Source organism: Neoarius graeffei, chromosome 2, assembly GCF_027579695.1.
Source record: "Neoarius graeffei isolate fNeoGra1 chromosome 2, fNeoGra1.pri, whole genome shotgun sequence".
Lineage (NCBI taxonomy): Eukaryota > Metazoa > Chordata > Actinopteri > Siluriformes > Ariidae > Neoarius > Neoarius graeffei.
Window position 1 is genome coordinate 80,508,282 of NC_083570.1, and position 21,595 is coordinate 80,529,876.

Here is a 21,595-nt window from a genome sequence, read left to right on the forward strand (position 1 = left end):
CACTACACCACCGTGCCGCCCTAATATTATCATATGAAGTTACTATTATATTTGTAACTATGCGATTTTGAACCCTTTATATCATTTTTACATTAAGTCACAAAACACAAGTGACACATGTCCTATACATCATTTACTTCAAAATTACAGTTATTGCATTTTCAGTTTATTAAACTTTGGCGATCTCACTGTATGAATAGATACCCGTTTATTTAAAGGGGCCAATTAGCTCATTCAGAAAATGTTTCAACTCACTACATCTGCAGTACACTTTAGTTGAAAATAAGACCCCTTTTATGTTCATTTCATCTATTTATACCTTGAATATCTGTTGGCATTTATAAGGCCAACTTATAATTTTCACCATGACCGTTATCCATTTTTATGAACTTTCCGTTATCCATTACCGTTATCCATTTTTATGAATTTTCCGTTATCCATTACCGTTATCCATTTTCATGAACTTTCCGTTATCCATTACCGTTATCCATTTTTATGAACTTTCGCTGCCGAAACGTGGGTGCAAATGTTAGCAACATCAACATAGTGCCAGGTCCTAGCCTAGTTGTGCTGCTGACTGACTAAACTTTCTGAACTAGAAAGACACCAAGAAAACTCACTTTTTCTGTTGAACGGTATCTTCCGTCAATATCATCCACATCATTCCTGTTGTATTTTATAACGTGTCTAACAGTGTTCATTAAGTTCATTCAGTTGCTAGCGTTGCCTGCAGACCAGCCCTATCCACAGTAGTTCCTACCTAACCATAGCATCATAAGTCATAACCTAATAATCACAAATAACTTACCACATTGACAGGCGATGACACTTTGGATCCTGAAGGTCCCGGAGACGTTATGTCTGGGCTTTCAGTTTCTTCCCCGCGGTCGGTCTGCTTCAACCACTTAAGCATTTTTGTTCTGGCAAGAGTCGGCGCAGCGTGTGCGGTAGCAATTCCATTCCAAGTCTATATAATGCGGACTCCGGCCGAAGATTCTAGAACAGAATGCGCTGCTCTGTAGCCTACTGATGCAGGTGCATCGAAAGTGTAGCTACAGTGGTGCTTGAAAGTTTGTGAACCCTTTAGAATTGTCTATATTTCTGCATAAATATGACCGAAAACATCATCAGATTTTCACACAAGTCCTAAAAGTAGATCAAGAGAACCCAGTTAAACAAATGAGACAAAAATATTATACTTGGTCATTTATTTATTGAGGAAAATGATCCAATATTACATATCTGTGAGTAGCAAAAGTATGTGAACCTCTAGGATTAGCAGTTAATTTGAAGGTGAAATTAGAGTCAGGTGTTTTCAATCAATGGGATGACAGTCAGGTGTGAGTGGGCACCCTGTTTTATTTAAAGAACAGGGATCTATCAAAGTCTGATCTTCACAACACATGTCTGTGGAAGTGTATCATGGCACCAACAAAGGGGATTTCTGAGGACCTCAGAAAAAGCATTGTTGATGCTCATCAGGCTGGAAAAGGTTACAAAACCATCTCTAAAGAGTTTGGACTCCACCAATCCACAGCCAAACAGAATGTGCACAAATGGAGGAAATTCAAGACCATTGTTACCCTCCCCCAGGAGTGGTCGACCAACAAAGATCATTCCACGAGCAAGGTGTGTAATAGTCGGCGAGGTCACAAAGGACCCCCGGGTAACTTCTAACCAACTGAAGGCCTCTCTCACATTGGCTAATGTTAATGTTCATGAGTCCACCATCAGAAGAACACTGAACAACAATGGTGTACATGGCAGGGTTGCAAGGAGAAAGCCACTGCTCTCCAAAAAGAACATTGCTGCTCGTCTGCAGTTTGCTAAAGATCATGTGGGCAAGCCAGAAGGCTATTGGAAAAATGTTTTGTGGACAGATGAGACCAAAATACAACTTTTTGGTTTAAATGAGAAGCATTATGTTTGGAGAAAGGAAAACACTGCATTCCAGCATAAGAACCTTATCCCATCTGAGAAACATGGTGGTGGTAGTATCATGATTTGGGCCTGTTTTGCTGCATCTGGGCCAGGACAGCTTGCCATCATTGATGGAACAATGAATTCTGAATTATACCAGCGAAATCTAATGGAAAATGTCAGGACATCTGTCCATGAACTGAATCTCAAGAGAAGATGGGTCATGCAACAAGACAATGACATGAAGCACACAAGTCGTTCTACCAATGAATGGTTAAAGAAGAATAAAGTTAATGTTTTGGAATGGCCAAGTCAAAGTCCTGACCTTAATCCATTGGAAATGTTGTGGAAGGACCTGAAGCGAGCAGTTCATGTGAGGAAACCCACCAACATCCCAGAGTTGAAGCTGTTCTGTATGGAGGAATGGGCTAAAATTCCTCCAAGCCGGTGTGCAGGACTGATCAACAGTTACCGGAAACGTTTAGTTGCAGTTATTGCTGCACAAGGGGGTCACACCAGATACTGAAAGCAAAGGTTCACATACTTTTGCCACTCACAGATATGTAATACTGGATCATTTTCCTCAATAAATATATGACCAAGTATAATATTTTTGTCTCATTTGTTGAACTGGGTTCTCTTTATCTACTTTTAGGACTTGTGTGAAAATCTGATGATGTTTTAGGTCATATTTATATAGAAATATAGAAAATTTGAAAGGGTTCACAAACTTTCAAGCACCACTGTACTAATGTATTTTTCGCTGTTAATGTTTTAAAATTAAAATTGACAAATTAGGTGAATGTCTACGTATGGTTTACGGCTTTGTAAATAATATTAATGTAGAACTTTTTTTCTCGATCTATTTTTTTCCATTGTCCCGAGATTGTCCCAGATATGATAATTTTGTGTCCCGATGACATTTTTTATGGTCCCCGGGACGTTGGGACACCGTTAGTTTCGAGCGCTGGATATGTGGTGCTAATTCCGATTCCTATCCGCTCTTTTCATATGCGACTTCAGTCTGAACCGCCAGGTCGCATTCATCCGACTTACACGTCATCAACAAGCCACAAACGTCACTATTCTGCGCTGAAGTAGGCGGCGGGTCTCTCAAAAAAGTTACAACAACATGGCGCATAATCACGGGCGCAGATAGAGGGGGGGACGAGTCATATTTAAATTCACCTCGTTCGGTCCCCCCCACTTATAGGGAGGAAAAAACGTCTATGCTGTCTTTCTTTGCATAAGGCAAACCTCACGGAAAAATCAAAAGACTAATTACCATTCGGTTTATTGAGGTGCACGGCAGTGTATACATAGTTGCAACAACTCACATAAAACAAAACAAAGACTGATATTCGGTTGGTTGAGCTGCGCAGACTGCACAGGTTGCGAGCTCGAGCTTGGTTGCTATGGTTACTAACAACAAGTTTGACAGGCATATCGGGGTTGGGGTTGGTTTGCTGGCAGCTTTGTCCCCCCCAGTTTTTTGTCCCCCCCCCAGTTCAAAAAACGTATCTGCGCCCCTGCGCATGACATCAGTGCGAGGGACGCTTCGGGCTGTGAAGGTTCTGAATCTTCTCAATGGAAGGACGCAGAGGTTAGGGAGCTGATTTCCATTTGGGGGGATGCAGCTATTCAAGCTAAATTGGATGGGTCATACCGCAACCGGGCGGTTTTACTTCCGTAAACACTGGCCATGCTCACTGCGTGTGACGTCGTCGTATCCTGCAGTGCGCATGCGGAACACTTTTAGGTCGCTTTTCGTTCATACTGAGGATCACATACAAGTCGCATATATTTGTTAATGTGAACGACCTCACAAAAAAATCGGATTTCACAAAAAAATCGGAATTGAGCATTAAGCCTTGCAGTGTGAACGTAGCGTTAGAGTGTAGAGAGCTTGGAAAAATAGCTCAAACTTTCTCATTTAAACTGTGTTTTCAGCCCCAATTTTCACTCCACACACATAATTTTCTCAAAAGTAGTAGCCACACTTGTCCTGATTCACACAATGTGTCTACCTGAGCGACAGGATTTACAGTTTTTGAATGAGAAGCCTGAAAGTAACGAGAGCACAGCCGCGCAGCCTCATAGACTCCCATTATAAACGTGGCAGAAAAGTCACTCGTTTTTAACTCGCTCTAGTGACCTCATTTTTTACACTACAGACAAAAAAAATTACATCTGTGTGTTCAGGAGAGCCTTGTGGCGCTCACTGTGAAAGAATTTTGTGAATATCTCCTTCCGTTTTCGTGTAAATCCCCGTTGTTTGGAAGGAGCGCACTGAGAGAATCCTGCGCTCTGTGTGACACTCTGCTCGCTCTCACACACACACAGAAGGGACGGCTGCTCGCTGGCTTCAGTCTGATTGACGTGTCAGTATCCAATCATTTTGAGGTGGTACCTCGATAGGATTGGATGGCGTTTTTCCTTTATTTTACACTGTAGACTGGATTAAAATATTCCGTTTTTTTTGGTCAAACCTTCTATTGTACTGCTTGCAACATGGGTGTGCATTTCATCCATTGATGGTATGGCTGATGGCTTTCAAAACATCTCTGAATGGGGCAACAGATATATTACATAAAAATGGATAACGGTAATGGTGAAAATGATAAGTTGGCCTTATATATGCCAACAGATATTCAAGGTATAAGTAGATGAAACGAACATAAAAGGGGTCTTATTTTCAGCTAAAGTGTACCGCAGATGTAGGGAGTTGAAACATTTTCTGAATGAGCTAGTTGGCCCCTTTTAAATAAACGGGTATCTATTCATACAGTGAGATCGCCAAAGTTTAATAAACTGAAAATGCAATAACTGTAATTTTGAAGTAGATGATGTATTGGACATGTGTCGCTTGTGTTTTGTGACTTATTGTAAAAATGATATAAAGGGTTCAAAATCGTATAGTTACAAATATAATAGTAACTTCATATGATAATATTAACCACTGGTTATTTCAGAGAGGAAAAAAATGGGGACACTATTGCTTCCATTCGGGACAATACAACACAGAATTCGGGACCACTGGGGGACACAAAGAAAAAAAGTTAATTTCGAGCCCTGCCACCTTAGAGGAAAGGTCCACTCTGAAACATGTTAATTATGTTTACATTGAAACATTTGTGCTTAAAGATATTCATCCATTCATTTTCTATCCTGCTTATCAATTGAAGGTCAGCTGGAGCCAATCCCAACTGGCACTGCTTGAGAAGCAGGGCGCACCCTGGACAGGTCGCCAATCTGTCACAGGGTTAACACAAAGACAGACAGCTGCTCACACTCACATTTATATCTATGAGCAATTTAAAGTAGCCAGTTGACCGAATCCACATGTCTTTGGACTGTGAGAGGAAACCAGATCACCTGGAGGAAACCCACACAGGCAGGAGGAGAACATGCAAACTCCACACACGAAGGCCCCAGTCAACAGGCAGGTACGACCCAGTACCTTCTTGCTGTGGGGTGGTAGTGCTAATCACTGCACTACTGTACTGCCCTGCTTAAAGACTAACTGGTGCTAATTTGTTGGTTGGTGCTGTAGTTCTTTATTCCGCAGAGAGATTATTGGTGATTATTGGCAGAGATTTGGCTCAGTTAGTTAGTGATCGGTGAAATGGCAAGCATGATGCTGCTGATGGCGGTGTTAGCAAAGAAGTTGATCTGTCCAACCAATCCCAAGATCAGACTACACCAGACAATTATGGTCCCCATGTCAGATTAGGTAATTATAGTGCCATCAATTCTTGGTATGTCTTGGTCAGGAAACTGGCAACACTACAAGTTTAACCCCGACCAATCATCGTTCACATCCTTGTATGTCATCAGGGAGGAGGGTCAAGGAATTATCAAGCATGGCTATCAAGGAACACGTTGTAGGATTTGTCAAACTCGGCAAGAAAATACAAAAAAATTCTTGCTCAATAGCACTTCAGCCATTCTTGCTGGTCCAGGGAATTGAACCAGCAACCTTTTGGTCCCAAAGCTGCTTCTCTAACCATTAGGCTGAATATGTCACATTATGAAGAAGAACTTTATTCATCACACGCTTGTGAAATTCCTCTGCATTTAACCCATCTGAACCAGTGAACACACACACACAAGCAATGAGCACACACACATACCCAGAGCAGTGGGCAGCCATGCTAACAGCACCCAGAGAGCAGTTGGGAGTTAGGTGCCTCGCTCAAGGGCACCTCAGTCCAAGGCCATCCCATATTAACCTGACCGCATGTCTTTGAACTGTGGGGGAAACCAGAGTACCCGGAGGAAACCCACACAGACAGAACATGCAAACTCCACACAGAAAAGCGCCCGCCGGCTGCTGGGCTCGAACCCAGGACCTCCTTGCTGTGAGGCGACCACGTACACCACCTTGCTGCCCTAAATTACAAGGCCTGTTCGTTGTTTTTGACATTCAGATTTGGGCCTGACCCTCAACATTTGTCAGGCATGACAAAATCATGTAGAATTTGTGTAGTCTGATCCTCGCATGACAGCGGTACGGTGGTGTAGTGGTTAGCACTCTCGCCCCACAGCAAGAAGGTCCTGGGTTTGAGCCAGTGATGGGGGGGCCTTTCTGTGTGGAGTTTGCATGTTCTCCCCGTGTCTGCGTGGGTTTCCTCCGGGTGCTCCGGTTTCCCCCAAAGACATGCAGGTTAGGCTAATTGGTGGCTCTAAATTGACCGTAGGTGAGTGTGAATGGTTGTTTGTGTCTATGTGTCAGCCCTGCAATGACCTGGTGACTTGTCCAGGGTGTACCCCGCCTTTCGCCCATAGTCAGCTAGGATAGACTCCAGCTTGCCTGCAACCCTGTAGGACAGGATAAGCGGCTACAGATAATGGATGGATGGATGAGCCTTGCATTAACAGAGTGTACAGATGAGGAGGTGAGCGAGCTGGATAGACTCAAGGACTAATGTTCTGCTGCATCATTCTCTTAAAGCGGAGATGAATCCCCATTAGCACCACTATCAGTGGGAGGTCGAACGGAAATGTGGGCAATTTAGAAAACTCTGGGGGGGAGGAAAAGTCAACCCAGAATTCCATTACAAGGTAAATATTTTGTACAGCTGAAGAGCACATAGGGGCGGCACGGTGGTGTAGTGGTTAACACTGTCACAGCAAGAAGGTTCTGGCTTCGAGCCCAGTGCCTGACAGGGGCCTTTCTGTGTGGAGTTTGCATGTTCTCCCCGTGTCTGTGTGGGTTTCCTCCACAGTCCAAAGACATGCAGATTAGATTAATTGGTGGCTCTAAATTGACCATAGGTGTGAATGTGTGTGTGTGGGAATGGTTGTTTCCCAAGCCCAGAAATGGGAGGGTTGCGGCAAGAAGGGCATCCGGCGTAAAACTCCACTCCAATTAATATGACGTGGATCAGTGGACCCCAACCTGGCAACAGTGCTGGACAAGGAGGAAGACGAAGTACAACTGAAGAGCACACATTAATAAGAAATACTTGTACTGATATACACGTTGTTCAGGATGGAGATTCTCTTTAACTCTGAAATCAAATGTTTGTGAGGTCAATCACACTCAGATGATGTTCATGCAGATACTGTTAGTCATATCCAGCTCATGCTGTTTTAAATCATTATTATGTAAGTATTTTTATTTTTTTCGCATTCTGGTTTCCATCAAATCGTGCGCTCTGATTGGCTCGCGAGCGATCTGGAATCCTACGATACGGACCCCGGTAACGGACCTTTGGCGACTGGCTCGTTCACAATAGCAACAAACATTGTAGCAATTTTTTGTCAACATTTATTTTGGCATTTCTCAGTATAATAGCATTAATTTTACACCCTGGATAGCGATAACGACAGTGTTCACAGCGAAAGCGAGTTTTACTACCCTGATGAAGACAAAATAAAAGAAAACATTTCAGGAGAAAGCCGCAAACCTGTAACTGTTGCTAACGCCAAGCAAATCCAGCAGTTTATTGAGGAGCAAAGGGCAGAAAATACAACAAAAAATACGACCTACGACCTCAATGTCTTTTGGAAGTTCTGTTGAAACCTAAATGAAGGTCGAAAGGTGGAAGCCATACGTGGTGAAGAACTAAACATGTTGCTGTGCAACTTTTTCATGTCCGCAACAAAGACAAATGCCGATGTGTACGAGCCGTCCTCGCTCACATCCTTCCAGAGAAGTATCCAGCGCTATCTGAATCAGTCCGGCTCGAAACTAAATATCTTCACAGACCCTGAGTTTAACAAGTCAAGAGAAGTCCTTATAGCCCTTGGTCGAGGTTTTCACGAAGGGAACCCATCCACAGCTATGAGTTGGCCTAGTGGTTAGTGTGTCTGCCTCTCGAGCGGGAGATTATGAGTTCTATTCACAGTTGGGTCATACCAAAGATGATTATAAAAATGGTACCTTCTGGCAAGGCATGCTGCAATACAGATGTGAGTGGAGATTCAAACTCTTGCAGTTACCAGAAGACTAGCCCCCCCCCCATTATAACCCTAGCTATGTAATAGGCAAGAGGGCTATGGAGATCAGTGCTGCCACATGGTGTGGGAAGGGACTTTAAAACTGTCCACAAGCAGCCAAGGTGTGTTTTTGACGAGCCTGTAGCAGGTTTGTTCTAAATATGGTTTCCCTTTTGGGCGCTCTCATTTTCTGTTAGAATTTTGTAAAGAACAAATAAATATATTATTTACCAGCTTAAGGTCGGTCCGTATCGTGAAATACCATGACCGAGGTCTTGAAAATACTGACCGAAATATCATGAAATACCTCTGGGCCTCGGCCAGTATTTTCAAGACCTCGGTCATGGTATTTCACAATATTTTGGTCAGTATTTTCAAGACCTCGGTCATGGTATTTCACAATATTTTGGTCAGTATTTTCAAGACTTCGGTCATGGTATTTCACAATATTTCGGTCAGTATTTTTAAGACCTCGGTCATGGTGCAATGTGCAATTAATATAGGCCCTAAACTATTTTTATGCATACTTTATATATATTAGTGCTGTCAAGCGATTAAAATATTTAATCACGATTAATGTCGCGACTGTCATAGTTAACTCGCGATTAATCGCAATTTAATCGCACATTTTTGTCACATGAAAAACCATTGTAATTCTCTTATCAGCATAAAAAAGTGAATGGGCTTGCTTTGTACCAATGTTTTTTTTTTTTTTATTATTATTGCAGAGCATAACACGTCTTGTCACAGGGTGCTTGCTCTTTTTCCAAATCAAAATTCCAGACTTTTTCCAGACTTTTTCAAAACTGATATTTTTATTCCCAAGACCTTGACTTTATGTATTTTTACACTTGCGTGCCTACTGCCTACTTTATTGGTTGAGATAGTACCAGTTGTGTTTAGTACATTTTAATAAAATCGAATTAACAAAATGAACTCAGGATAAAAATAACAAGTGAAAGAATTTCACACAAACAAGTTTCACTAAGAGGTCATCTGTAAATATAAAAACAGAAATGAATGGATGAAAGTATGTAGAATTCAGTCAATTCATTCACACCTTATTTTCTATCCTTGGCATAACTGAACCTATCTTTATGTTCTCATATGTTATGTTCTATTTAACTTTAACAAGCTGTATCGCAAGAACATTCACAAAAGTGCATATATACCACCAAGCATTTGGTTAGAAAAAAAATAAGTTGCAAATGGCAAAGACTTGTCTAATTTCTAATTTCATTTAACTTCAAATCCAGCTTCTTCTGGATATCACTAAGTTCCCGTTCCTTTTCTTTGGCAGACTTCCTCATAGCATTTGACTGGGCTATCAATTGTATCTGACCAAGCTTTTCGGCTTTGGTAGCCAGGTCATCAGTGGAGGACAAGAGGCCACTGATGTTCAACTCGATCCGTTTTTTTGTTTTCTTTAGTTCATCAACATCTTCCAAGATGGCCTTTCTCTTTTCTCCATGCTGCAAGTCTTCTTTTTTCTTTTCTTCGTCCTCCAGGAAACACCTGTACTTCTGTCTAGCACATGATGCCGAAAGGAGAAGTTCTTTTGTAATTGCGACACTCGTCAAACCTCCAACATAAGAGATGTGATCACTGATGATCCTCTGTGTGACAAGTGTTCTTTCCTTCATATTTTCTACCTCTATTTCTCTGTTCACGGAAAAGCCATGCTCAACTGAGGCTTGTCCATGAGACAGCAAGAGGACCCTTCTCACCAAATCCCACAAGTTTTTCCACTCAGGTTTATTTCCCATATGTTTGTACATCAGGCTATCGAGTCTGGACTGAGGATCATAGGTCACAAACTCCTCATCTGCTCTGCAGTATGTAGAGAAGTCACTAAACTGCTTAAGGATATCATCGCAGTTCCCCTCTTTCATTTGTTTGGCACTTACAAGGTGCTCGAGACAGACCTTTAATTTCTGTTTGCACTTGTCCGAATTCTAAACAATTTGTGTAGGGTCCAACCACACCAAATTTCGAACAAGAGAATATCTAAGTGGGCATTTCTCAAGTAATTTGGCAACCGTAGCCTGAATGAATGTTTTGGTGCTGGTGCGAAGGGCAAATACCTGCTTTTCTGACACCTTTTTCTTGGTTCTTAAGTCCTTGAGCATGTGATCATGGATCACATGCTTTGATCAAACATTATGAGAGAATAGCCTATCTCAGATAGCCTACAGCCCATGACTGGTAGCTTAATGTCAGAATCGGGGAGGAGCAATCGGGCATGATTGTCGTGTAGTGTATGGTGTTCTATTTTGCGTTCGAATCTTATACGAGCGTGTTTACAGTCGGATAGAGAAAATATTGGTCAAGATTCTCATGTGTGTGGCGTAGTCCCGATTTTAAAAACTTATAAGATTTCAAAATCGTGTAGTGTGGGGTAAGCTTAAGTGATGCTGCCACACCACATCAAGCCGGCTGTGTAAGCACGAGTTCAGGTACTACGTTCAGCTTGTGTAAAATTATGATATGATATATGATGTGATATATGATATATTATTTGATTTGGTAGAATGCATAGTCTCAATCCGGTGTAGGCTAACTTTTTGGACACAGTAAGTTAAGGTTTCAAGCTATGCGGTTAGCATAGCTGCTAACTTGCTAAGATGATAAAACGTTTGTTCTCTCATAGAAGTGATTATATGATAACCTTTGACGCCTGTCGTGGTTACATTATTTGTGTCTTATTTTCCCCCTGTTGCTTTATTTATTTTGTTTAGGTGCTGTGTTAAGAAATTCAGTCTGAGATGACAGCGAGAAATTGTGAAAAGTAAGTTATGGCTTCAAGCTATGTGGTTAGCATAGCTGCTAACTTGCTAAGCAGTTAAGATGATAAAACGTTTGTTCTCTCATAGTAGAAGTGATTATATGATAGCCTAACCTTTGACGTCTGTTGCGGTTACATTATTTGTGTCTTATTTTCCCCTGTTGCTTTATTTCTTTTATTTAGGTGCTGTGTTAAGAAATTCAGTCCTTCCTAATTCCACTGAGGCTGAGATGACAGCGAAGTTGTGGCTGCAGGACATCATGGATGAGCTGCGCAAGCATCGTAAAAGTAGCCTAAGCTAAGGTGCCAAAAAATTATGACTTCTTACTTGCCTTGCCTTGTAATGTTGCCTATATCAAAATAAATGAAATGACGACGTTTCTGACTTTGAACCTTCGGTCTCTTCATTTGTGAAACATACAAGGGTTTTAGATTTTGATGCAGCCTAAACAAATCAATAAGGCCTAATATAACGGTGGGATCCTACTAGAGCGGAGAAAAGCATTCAGATGCCTCCCTCCCGTTGACTTAACTTTGGAAGGGCTGATTTTCAAACGTGCTGCAGTGTTTCCAGCGATGCCGTGAAAGTCAGCTGTTTCAGTGTTAAGCCAATGGGAGAGCGAGGCGTCCGAATGCTTTCCCCGCTCTAGTGGGATCGCACTGCATAGGTCATAGTTATGTCGGGTGTACGTTGGCTCATGAGCCGCATAGGTCACAGTTATGTCGGGTGTACGTTGGCTCATGTTCGGCCACCATTCTAATGCCAACATCTTCCCGATATATTGCCAATTAGCTACCGATCTCCATAATACATCTCACCGATGCACCATATGTCGGGCGGCGCCTGTTGCCCCAACGTCGGCAAGACCTAATTTGCTGTCTGGGTACGTGACCGGTTACCGAAATCATAGTTTTTACACCCTTCCTGTTTCTTATTTCACAATATTATGTGTCTTTGAGCATCTGTGTCTTTGAGATTTTTTTTCCATATTTTATTAAGACTTTCACACAAAATCCAAGACTTTTCAAGGTCTGGAAAACAGCATTTCAAAATTCCATACTTTTTAAGACTTTCAAGACTTGCGCAAGCACCCTGTGTCACAGCCACTGCAAAGTCGGGCTGGAGCCGCCGATGGGAAAACGAAACCTAAGCCGAGCACCGTGGCTCTTCGTCCCGAGACACGGGGCTAGCGCACCCTGCCCGCGCTGGTTCTTTGGGGGGAGGGCAGAGGACTCTGGCTGTGCGGGGCGTGGCATTACAGTCTAGCTGCTATCGTTTTTCTAAGCAAAGTCTCTGTTCCAAGATCCTGGCAGTTTCAAAAGCTTATGAAAAACCTACATCATGCCACAGAGCGTTAATCTCGTGATAAAAAAATTATCGCCGTTAAAATTGAGTCAAGTTAACGAGATAATAACGCGACAATTTTGACAGCACTAATATATATATATAATATATATATATATATAAAATTTATGTATATATGTGTGTATATATACAGAGTCTACCTGGAATGTGCAATTTTTCCAAGCCTCTCAATAAGGCAATTTTTCTATTCTTTTTCATGGTAGATAATGATAATGCAAATAGCCCTCTGTATTTAATCCTTCATTTGTCTAATTTTTATTTCAGTTTTATTTGTTATCTGTTTGACATTTTCTTGCTACTGTAACACGTGAATTTCCCCGATGTGGGATGAATAAAGTGAATCTAATCTAATCTAATCTAATCTAATCTAATGGTATTTCAAGATATTTCGGTCAGTATTTTCAAGACCTTGGTCACGGTATTTCACGATATTTCATGAGGCCCTCTGGGCCATTGTCAGTATTTTCAAGACCTCAGTCACGGTATTTTATGATATTTCATGAGGCCCTCTGGGCCTCGGTCAGTATTTTCAAGACCTCGGTCACGGTATTTCACGATATTTTGGTCAGTATTTTCAAGACCTTGGTCACGGTATTTCACGATATTTCATGAGGCCCTCTGGGCCATGGTCAGTATTTTCAAGACCTCGGTCACGGTATTTTACGATATTTCATGAGGCCCTCTGGGCCTTGGTCAGTATTTTCAAGACCTCGGTCACGGTATTTCACAATATTTTGGTCAGTATTTTCAAGACTTCGGTCACAGTATTTCACGATATTTTGATCAGTATTTTCAACACCTCGGTCACGGTATTTCACGATATTTTGGTCAGTATTTTCAAGACTTCGGTCACAGTATTTTACGATATTTCATGAGGCCCTCTGAGCCTTGGTCAGTATTTTCAAGACCTCGGTCACGGTATTTCATGATATTTTGGTCAGTATTTTCAAGACCTCGGTCACGGTATTTCACAATATTTTGGTCAGTATTTTCAAGACTTCGGTCACAGTATTTCACGATATTTCGGTCAGTATTTTCAAGACCTCGGTCACGGTATTTCATGATATTTTGGTCAGTATTTTCAAGACCTCGGTCACGGTATTTCACGATATTTTGGTCAGTATTTTCAAGACTTTGGTCACAGTATTTTACGATATTTCATGAGGCCCTCTGGGCCTTGGTCAGTATTTTCAAGACCTCGGTCACGGTATTTCAAAATATTTTGGTCAGTATTTTCAAGACTTCGGTCACAGTATTTTACGATATTTCATGAGGCCCTCTGAGCCTTGGTCAGTATTTTCAAGACCTCGGTCACGGTATTTCATGATATTTTGTTCAGTATTTTCAAGACCTCGGTCACGGTATTTCACAATATTTTGGTCAGTATTTTCAAGACTTCGGTCACAGTATTTCACGATATTTCGGTCAGTATTTTCAAGACCTCGGTCACGGTATTTCATGATATTTTGGTCAGTATTTTCAAGACCTCGGTCACGGTATTTCACGATATTTTGGTCAGTATTTTCAAGACTTTGGTCACAGTATTTTACGATATTTCATGAGGCCCTCTGGGCCTTGGTCAGTATTTTCAAGACCTCGGTCACGGTATTTCACAATATTTTGGTCAGTATTTTCAAGACCTCGGTCATGGTATTTTACGATATTTCATGAGGCCCTCTGGGCCTTGGTCAGTATTTTCAAGACCTCGGTCACGGTATTTCACAATATTTTGGTCAGTATTTTCAAGACTTCGGTCACAGTATTTCACGATATTTCGGTCAGTATTTTCAAGACCTCGGTCACGGTATTTCACGATATTTTGGTCAGTATTTTCAAGACTTCGGTCACAGTATTTTACGATATTTCATGAGGCCCGCTGGGCCTTGGTCAGTATTTTCAAGACCTCGGTCACGGTATTTCACGATATTTTGGTCAGTATTTTCAAGACTTCGGTCACAGTATTTCACGATATTTTGGTCAGTATTTTCAAGACTTCAGTCACAGTATTTCACGATATTTCAGTCAGTATTTTAAAGACCTCGGTCACAGTATTCTACGATATTTCATGAGGCCCTCTGGGCCATGGTCAGTATTTTCAAGACCTCAGTCACGGTATTCTACGATATTTCATGAGGCCCTCTGGGCCTCAGTCAGTATTTTCAAGACCTCGGTTACGGCATTTCACGATATTTCAGTCAGTATATTCAAGACTTCGGTTACAGTATTTCATGATATTTCATGAGGGCCTCTGGGCCTCGGTCAGTATTTTCAAGACTTCAGTCACATTATTTCACGATATTTTGGTCAGTATTTTCAAGACCTCGGTCACGGTATTCTATGATATTTCATGAGGCCCTCTGGGCTATGGTCAGTATTTTCAAGACCTCAGTCACGGTATTTTACGATATTTCATGAGGCCCTCTGGGCCTCGGTCAGTATTTTCAAGACTTCGGTCATGGTATTTCACGATATTTCGGTCAGTATTTTCAACACCTTGGTCACGATATTTCGGTCAGTATTTTCAAGACCTCGGTCACGGTATTTCACGATATTTCGGTCAGCATTTTCAAGACCTCGGTCACGGTATTTCATGATATTTCACGAGGGCCTCTGGGCCTCACTCAGTATTTTCAAGACCTCAGTAATAGTATTTCACGATATTTCGGTCAGTATTTTCAAGACTTAAGTCACGTTATTTCACGATATTTCGGTCAGTATTTTCAAGACCTCAGTCACGGTATTTTACGATATTTCATGAGGCCCTGTGGGCCTCGGTCAGTATTTTCAAGATCTTGTTCACGTTATTTCATGATATTTCGGTCAGTATTTTCAAGACCTCAGTCACGGTATTTTACGATATTTCATGAGGCCCTCTGGGCCTCGGTCAGTATTTTCAAGACCTCGGTCACGTTATTTCATGATATTTTGGTCAGTATTTTCAAGACTTTGTTCACGGTATTTTACAATATTTCATGAGGCCCTCTGGGCCTTGGTCAGTATTTTCAAGACTTCATTCACGGTCTTTCCCGATATTTCATGAGGCCCTCTGGGCCTCGGTCAGTATTTTCAAGACCTCGGTCACGTTATTTCATGATATTTCGGTCAGTATTTTCAAGACTTTGTTCACGGTACTTTACAATATTTCATGAGGCCCTCTGGGCCTTGGTCAGTATTTTCAAGACCTCATTCACGGTCTTTCCCGATATTTCATGAGGCCCTCTGGGCCTCGGTCAGTATTTTCAAGACTTCAGTCACGTTATTTACGATATTTCGGTCAGTATTTTCAAGACCTCTGTCACGGTATTTTATGATATTTTGGTCAGTATTTTCAAGACTTCGGTCACAGTATTTTACGATATTTCATGAGGCCCTCTGGGCCTTGGTCAGTATTTTCAAGACCTCGGTCATGGTATTTCATGATATTTCATGAGGCCCCCTGGGCCTCAGTCAGTATTTTCAAGACCTCGGTAATGGTATTTCACGATACTTGGGTCAGTATTTTCAAGACCTCAGTCATGGTATTTTACGATATTTCATGAGGCCCTCTGGGCCTCGGTCAGTATTTTCAAGACCTCGGTCACGTTATTTCATGATATTTCGGTCAGTATTTCCAAGACCTCGGTCACAGTATTTCACGATACGGACCGACCTTAAGCTGGTAAATTATATATAAATACACTAGATATTTGGACCTGGGGATCCGGTACAGTCATGTCATTCTCTGATTTGTGTCTCCAAGCAACCAAGAAGGAAGATATTCAGCAATGCAACTTCAACATCCTGTGTTTGGGGTGAGTATCATCACTCGTGTTCCTCTGACACAGTAAACAGAAAGCAGAAGGGTTAAAACACATCATGTCTGTGAGGAGACGCTGTTTTCTCTCAGGACTTTCCTTCGTGCGATGCTGAAGGAACACTGGACCGGAACTTCTCACCTCACCCCCTCAGGTTCAGTCTGAGGCCGAGGCTCCAGCTCCACTGCCCTACTTCAACACTCCTTCGACACTTTTTTTTTTTGTTTTAATTGCGCTTTACTTTAAAGTGCAGCAGCAGAGGTTCAGTAAACTCACCCTCAGGTTACGGTTTAGAGACGCGGTTGCCGAAGCAGCAGTGCGGCGCCTCCAGCTCACCCTCGCCGGGTCCCTACAGCCCGCGCGCGCGCTTCCCGCTCTGCTCCATCCGCCTATCTGGCCGCTCTGCGCGCCGCTCTGCGCGCCGCCCCGCCCACCCAGTCCAAGATTAACCACTGCAGCACCAGCACATGTGAGCGCCTCACCCTGCTCTGCCCTGCTCTGCTCTGCTCTGCCCTACTCTGCCCTGCTCTGCTCTGCCCTGCTCTGCCCTACTCTGCCCTGCTCTGCTCTGCTCTGCTCTGCCCTGCTCTGCCCTGCTCTCTCCACCTCTCAGACACAAACAAGGCTCAGTACACAACTAGGGAATGAAATAAACTCAGAAATGAACCCACAGAGCTGAGATTACGCTGAGCCTGACTCATGGACAGTGCCAAGTTCTCTCAGTGCAATGAGAACAGGCCTATTGGGAAATACACTCAACATGGAATCAGTTTTCTCACAAAAACACTCAAAAGCCAGTCTGAACTAGTCTGGTTAACACCAGACCATATCACAAGTGAAATATGGTCTGGAATCCGCCTATTGAATTTCTCGTAGGGGAGGTGTGGTGGCGGCACGGTGGTGTAGTGGTTAGCGCTGTCGCCTCACAGCAAGAAGGTCCTGGGTTCGAGCCCCGGGGCCTTTCTGTGTGGAGTTTGCATGTTCTCCCCGTGTCCGCGTGGGTTTCCTCCGGGTGCTCCGGTTTCCCCCAAAGACATGCAGGTTAGGTTAACTGGTGACTCTAAATTGACCATAGGTGTGAGTGTGAATGGTTGTCTGTGTCTATGTGTCAGCCCTGCGATGACCTGGCGACTTGTCCAGGGTGTACCCCGCCTTTCACCCGTAGTCAGCTGGGATAGGCTCCAGCTTGCCTGTGACCCTGTAGAAGGATAAAGCGGCTAGAGATAATGAGATGAGATGGGAGGTGTGGTTTACGATTGTCAACGGCTGTTTATTGGACGTTGCGAATGTCTATTATTTGGCGTATATGTAGCCCATGGCCAATCATGGCAGTTGTACCCAGTGACGTAGTTAGAGCGACGAAGAAGACAAAGAGGCAACTCTTGATAGCATTTTCCTGCTCTGGACCAAGCTGTGCCGCAGAAATCCCGAGATCGCCTGCCTCCTTTACCTGGTCTTCCACCAAGGCAGTCAGTGGCAAGACTACCGCAACGACCGGGGTTTGGCTAAACCCCATCTGCTGAGCCACTAAGGGGGCTAGTTGGTAAATGAGACGTTTACCAAACCCTGTCGGGAGCAAGGCAAAGGCATCGGTCTTCGTGTCAACGAAAGACTGTAACGCCAAACGCTGTTCTTTTTTTTAAAACAAACTTTCGCTCTAAACTATTCAGAACAGTGTCTAAAGCTTGATCGAAAGTTTGGTTCGTATCGCTCGCCGCCATGTTAAATGTGATCCGTAAACAGTCCCAAATAAACTACAAGCTTCCGTTTGTCGAGTAGTACGCGTCACCGTCTTTCCACCCCTCCCCACTCTCTGATTGGCTCCCTAACTCAGGCGAGCCTTTAGACCATAGTTTCCATGCTGTCTTTTCAGATCCGAATGATTGTGCAAAGCAGCATGGGATTTCCCAGGCTAAGTCTGAACTGCATAGACCTTGGGAAACAGCTTCAAATTTTTAATACAGGAGACAAATAAGAAATAAAGCCGAGCAGATCAGACGACTCTGTGGATAATGAAGTCTCTCAGCTACTGAACCCTTCATCCCCTGAGCCTAATCCATCCTTTCCCACTAAAACCACCCGTGACCTCTTTCCAGTGTTTATAAAACCATGAAGGTCCTATTAGGCAATGGGTTTTGGTGAGAGCGCAGCAGGAAGTGTTCATTAAGAGAAGCAAGTGATGTAATTCTCTGGACCGGAGTTATAAATTCAAAGCCTGGGACATCCTTGTATAAACCATTGAATTTATACATTTGCCAAACAAAACTTATAACCTAATTAAAATTTACTCTTTAGTGTCAAATGCTTCATTTTCCAGAACCTGTAGTTGGTCCTGACAGCTAAGCACAATTGTCAGGGATGTGTCCAGTGTTTGAGATGGTGACAAAAAAGGGATGGACCAGCAAGAGCACTGTGAGTAATGGTTTTTAGGACAAGGTTTATAAGGTAATGCATTCTCAGAATATCTGATTTGTCCACTGGTTCAAAATCTTAATGAATGAATAGCAACTATTATGTATTATTATAGTTCATAGGTCTATGAACTACACTACCGTTCAAAAGTTTGGGGTCACTTTGAAATTTCCTTATTTTTGAAAGAAAAGCACTGTTCTTTCCAATGAAGATCACTTTAAACTAATCAGAAATCCACTCTATACATTGCCAATGTGGTAAATGACTATTCTAGCTGCAAATGTCTGGTTTTTGGTGCAATATCTCCATAGGTGTATAGAGGCCCATTTCCAGCAACTCTCACTCCAGTGTTCTAATGGTACAATGTGTTTGCTCATTGCCTCAGAAGGCTAATGGATGATTAGAAAACCCTTGTACAATCATGTTAGCACAGCCGAAAACAGTTGAGCTCTTTAGAGAAGCTATAAAACTGACCTTCCTTTGAGCAGATTGAGTTTCTGGAGCATCACATTTGTGCGGTCGATTAAATGCTCAAAATGGCCAGAAAAATGTCTTGACTATATTTTCTATTCATTTTACAACTTATGGTGGGAAATAAAAGTGTGACTTTTTTCATGGAAAACACAAAATTGTCTGGGTGACCCCAAACTTTTGAACGGTAATAATAATTTCGAATACTAGTAGTCAGAGCATTTTTTTAAGGATTTTCCACTAGGAGACCAACTGGTCTGGGCAATACAATCACAGGCCCCAGAGTCCATGCGGCTGCACCGCTGCGGCATATTCTGTGATGCAAATTGCCACGTTACGAATCCTCGTTTCAGCCAGCATATCATCAACATAGTTAATGCAGTGCCAAGTTTTCCTTGTTAAATGTATACTTACATGGTACTTGGTTAATTAATTGCAACTGATTGAACCAAATGATAAGACATAACTTGGTTTAAAATTTGGTCTCCCAGTGAAGCTGGTTTGACATTGACTAGGAAAATGCTCTGCTAGTCGTGAGATCAGCTGTGATGTATGGACTGGAGACCGTACCCTTAACGAAGAGACAGGAGGCAAAGTTGGAGGTGGCGGAGTTGAGGATGTTAAGGTTTGCGATGGGAGGTTGGACAGGATAAGGAATGAGCACATCAGAGGGACAGCACATGTGGAGAGCTTGGGAATTAAGCTAAGAGAGATGAGACTGAGATGGTATGGGCACATCCTGAGAAGAGATGCAGAGCATGTGGGAAGGAGAATGTTGAGGATGGAGCTGCCAGGCACACGAAAATGAGGAAGGCCAAAGAGGAGATACATGGATGTGGTGAGAGAGGACATGAAAGTGGCAGGTGTGGTAGAGAAGGATGCGGAAGACAGGGAGCAATGGAGATGAAAGATCCGCTGTGGCAACCACTAATTGGGAGCAGCCAAAAGAAGAAGAAGAAGATTATAGTTCATAGGTCTGCATGAAATCGGTTGTATTCAGTCATGTGACTTTTGCTTGCGGGCGGCACGGTGGTGTAGTGGTTAGCGCTGTCGCCTCACAGCAAAAAGGTCCGGGTTAGAGCCCTGTGGCTGGAGAGGGCCTTTCTGTGTGGAGTTTGCATGTTCTCCCCGTGTCCGCGTGGGTTTCCTCCGGGTGCTCCGGTTTCCCCCACAGTCCAAAGACATGCAGGTTAGGTTAACTGGTGACTCTAAATTGACCGTAGGTGTGAATGTGAGTGTGAATGGTTATCTGTGTCTATGTGTCAGCCCTGTGATGACCTGGCGACTTGTCCAGGGTGTACCCCGCCTCTCGCCCGTAGTCAGCTGGGATAGGCTCCAGCTTGCTTGCGACCCTGTAGAACAGGATAAAGCGACTAGAGATAATGAGATGAGATGCCATAATAATCTCATTCATCTCATTATCTCTAGCCGCTTTATCCTGTTCTATAGGGTCGCAGGAGCCTATCCCAGCTGACTACAGGCGAAAGGCGGGGTACATCCTGGACAAGTTGCCAGGTCATCACAGGGCTGACACATAGACACAGACAACCATTCACACTCACATTCACACCTACGGTCAATTTAGAGTCACCAGTTAACCTAACCTGCATGTCTTTGGACTGTGGGGGAAACCGGAGCACCCAGAGGAAACTCACGTGGACACGGGGAGAACATGCAAACTCCACACAGAAAGGCCCTCTCCGGCCACAGGGCTTGAACCCGGACCTTTTTGCTGTGAGGCGACAGCGCTAACCACTACACCACCGTGCCGCCCCATAATAATCTGATATAAGATATTTATAGCTACATTAATTTTTATACTAATTTCTTGCAAGAGAATGCACATTCACCTGTTCATACATCATGTTCAAGAACAAATGAACATTAATGGGACTAAAATGCCTGGAGAGAATGTCCCTAGGATTGTCCGCGTTGCGTCTACAGACTTCTCGTGCAGTGGGAAAAAAATGCAATGCTATGTGTTCCATATGTAGAAGAACTATGAAGGAAATGACAGGGACAACCTCGAATTTCAAGATTTTGGCAAGACTACACCCAGAGAAGAAAGTGACAGGCTATGTTATTTGCCCTGTTGATAGCGGGGCTTGCTGAGCTATGAACAAGCTTTTTATCTGTAGCCTATTTACTAAAATGGGGCAGAGTCAAGCAGTAATGTTAGTCCAACACAGCAGCAGAGATAGTTTCACATAAAGGCAGCAACAGCCACCATCAAATGGTGCAGTTGGAGTCTTGTTCTCGGACTCGACTTGGAATTTTCTTTAATGACTTGGACTTGACTCGGACTTGAACACTGGGGACTTGAGACTGGACTCGGACTTGAGGTTTGATGAACTCTGATACTGATTAACTGAGGACGACCCCAAAGAGAGTGACTCTTCTAGC

The 21,595-nt window shown here is 43.0% G+C and overlaps 1 long non-coding RNA gene across 1 annotated transcript in view; it reads right to left on the minus strand.

The window, feature by feature from the left end:
- LOC132881944 (uncharacterized) overlaps nt 1-16,683 on the minus strand; it is a 126,925-nt gene extending 110,242 nt beyond the window's left edge. Inside the window, exon 1 of the long non-coding RNA XR_009654087.1 lies at nt 16,586-16,683. This is a non-coding gene — a long non-coding RNA (uncharacterized LOC132881944). The remainder of the gene's footprint in view (nt 1-16,585) is intronic.
- Between the last annotated feature and the right edge of the window lie 4,912 nt (nt 16,684-21,595).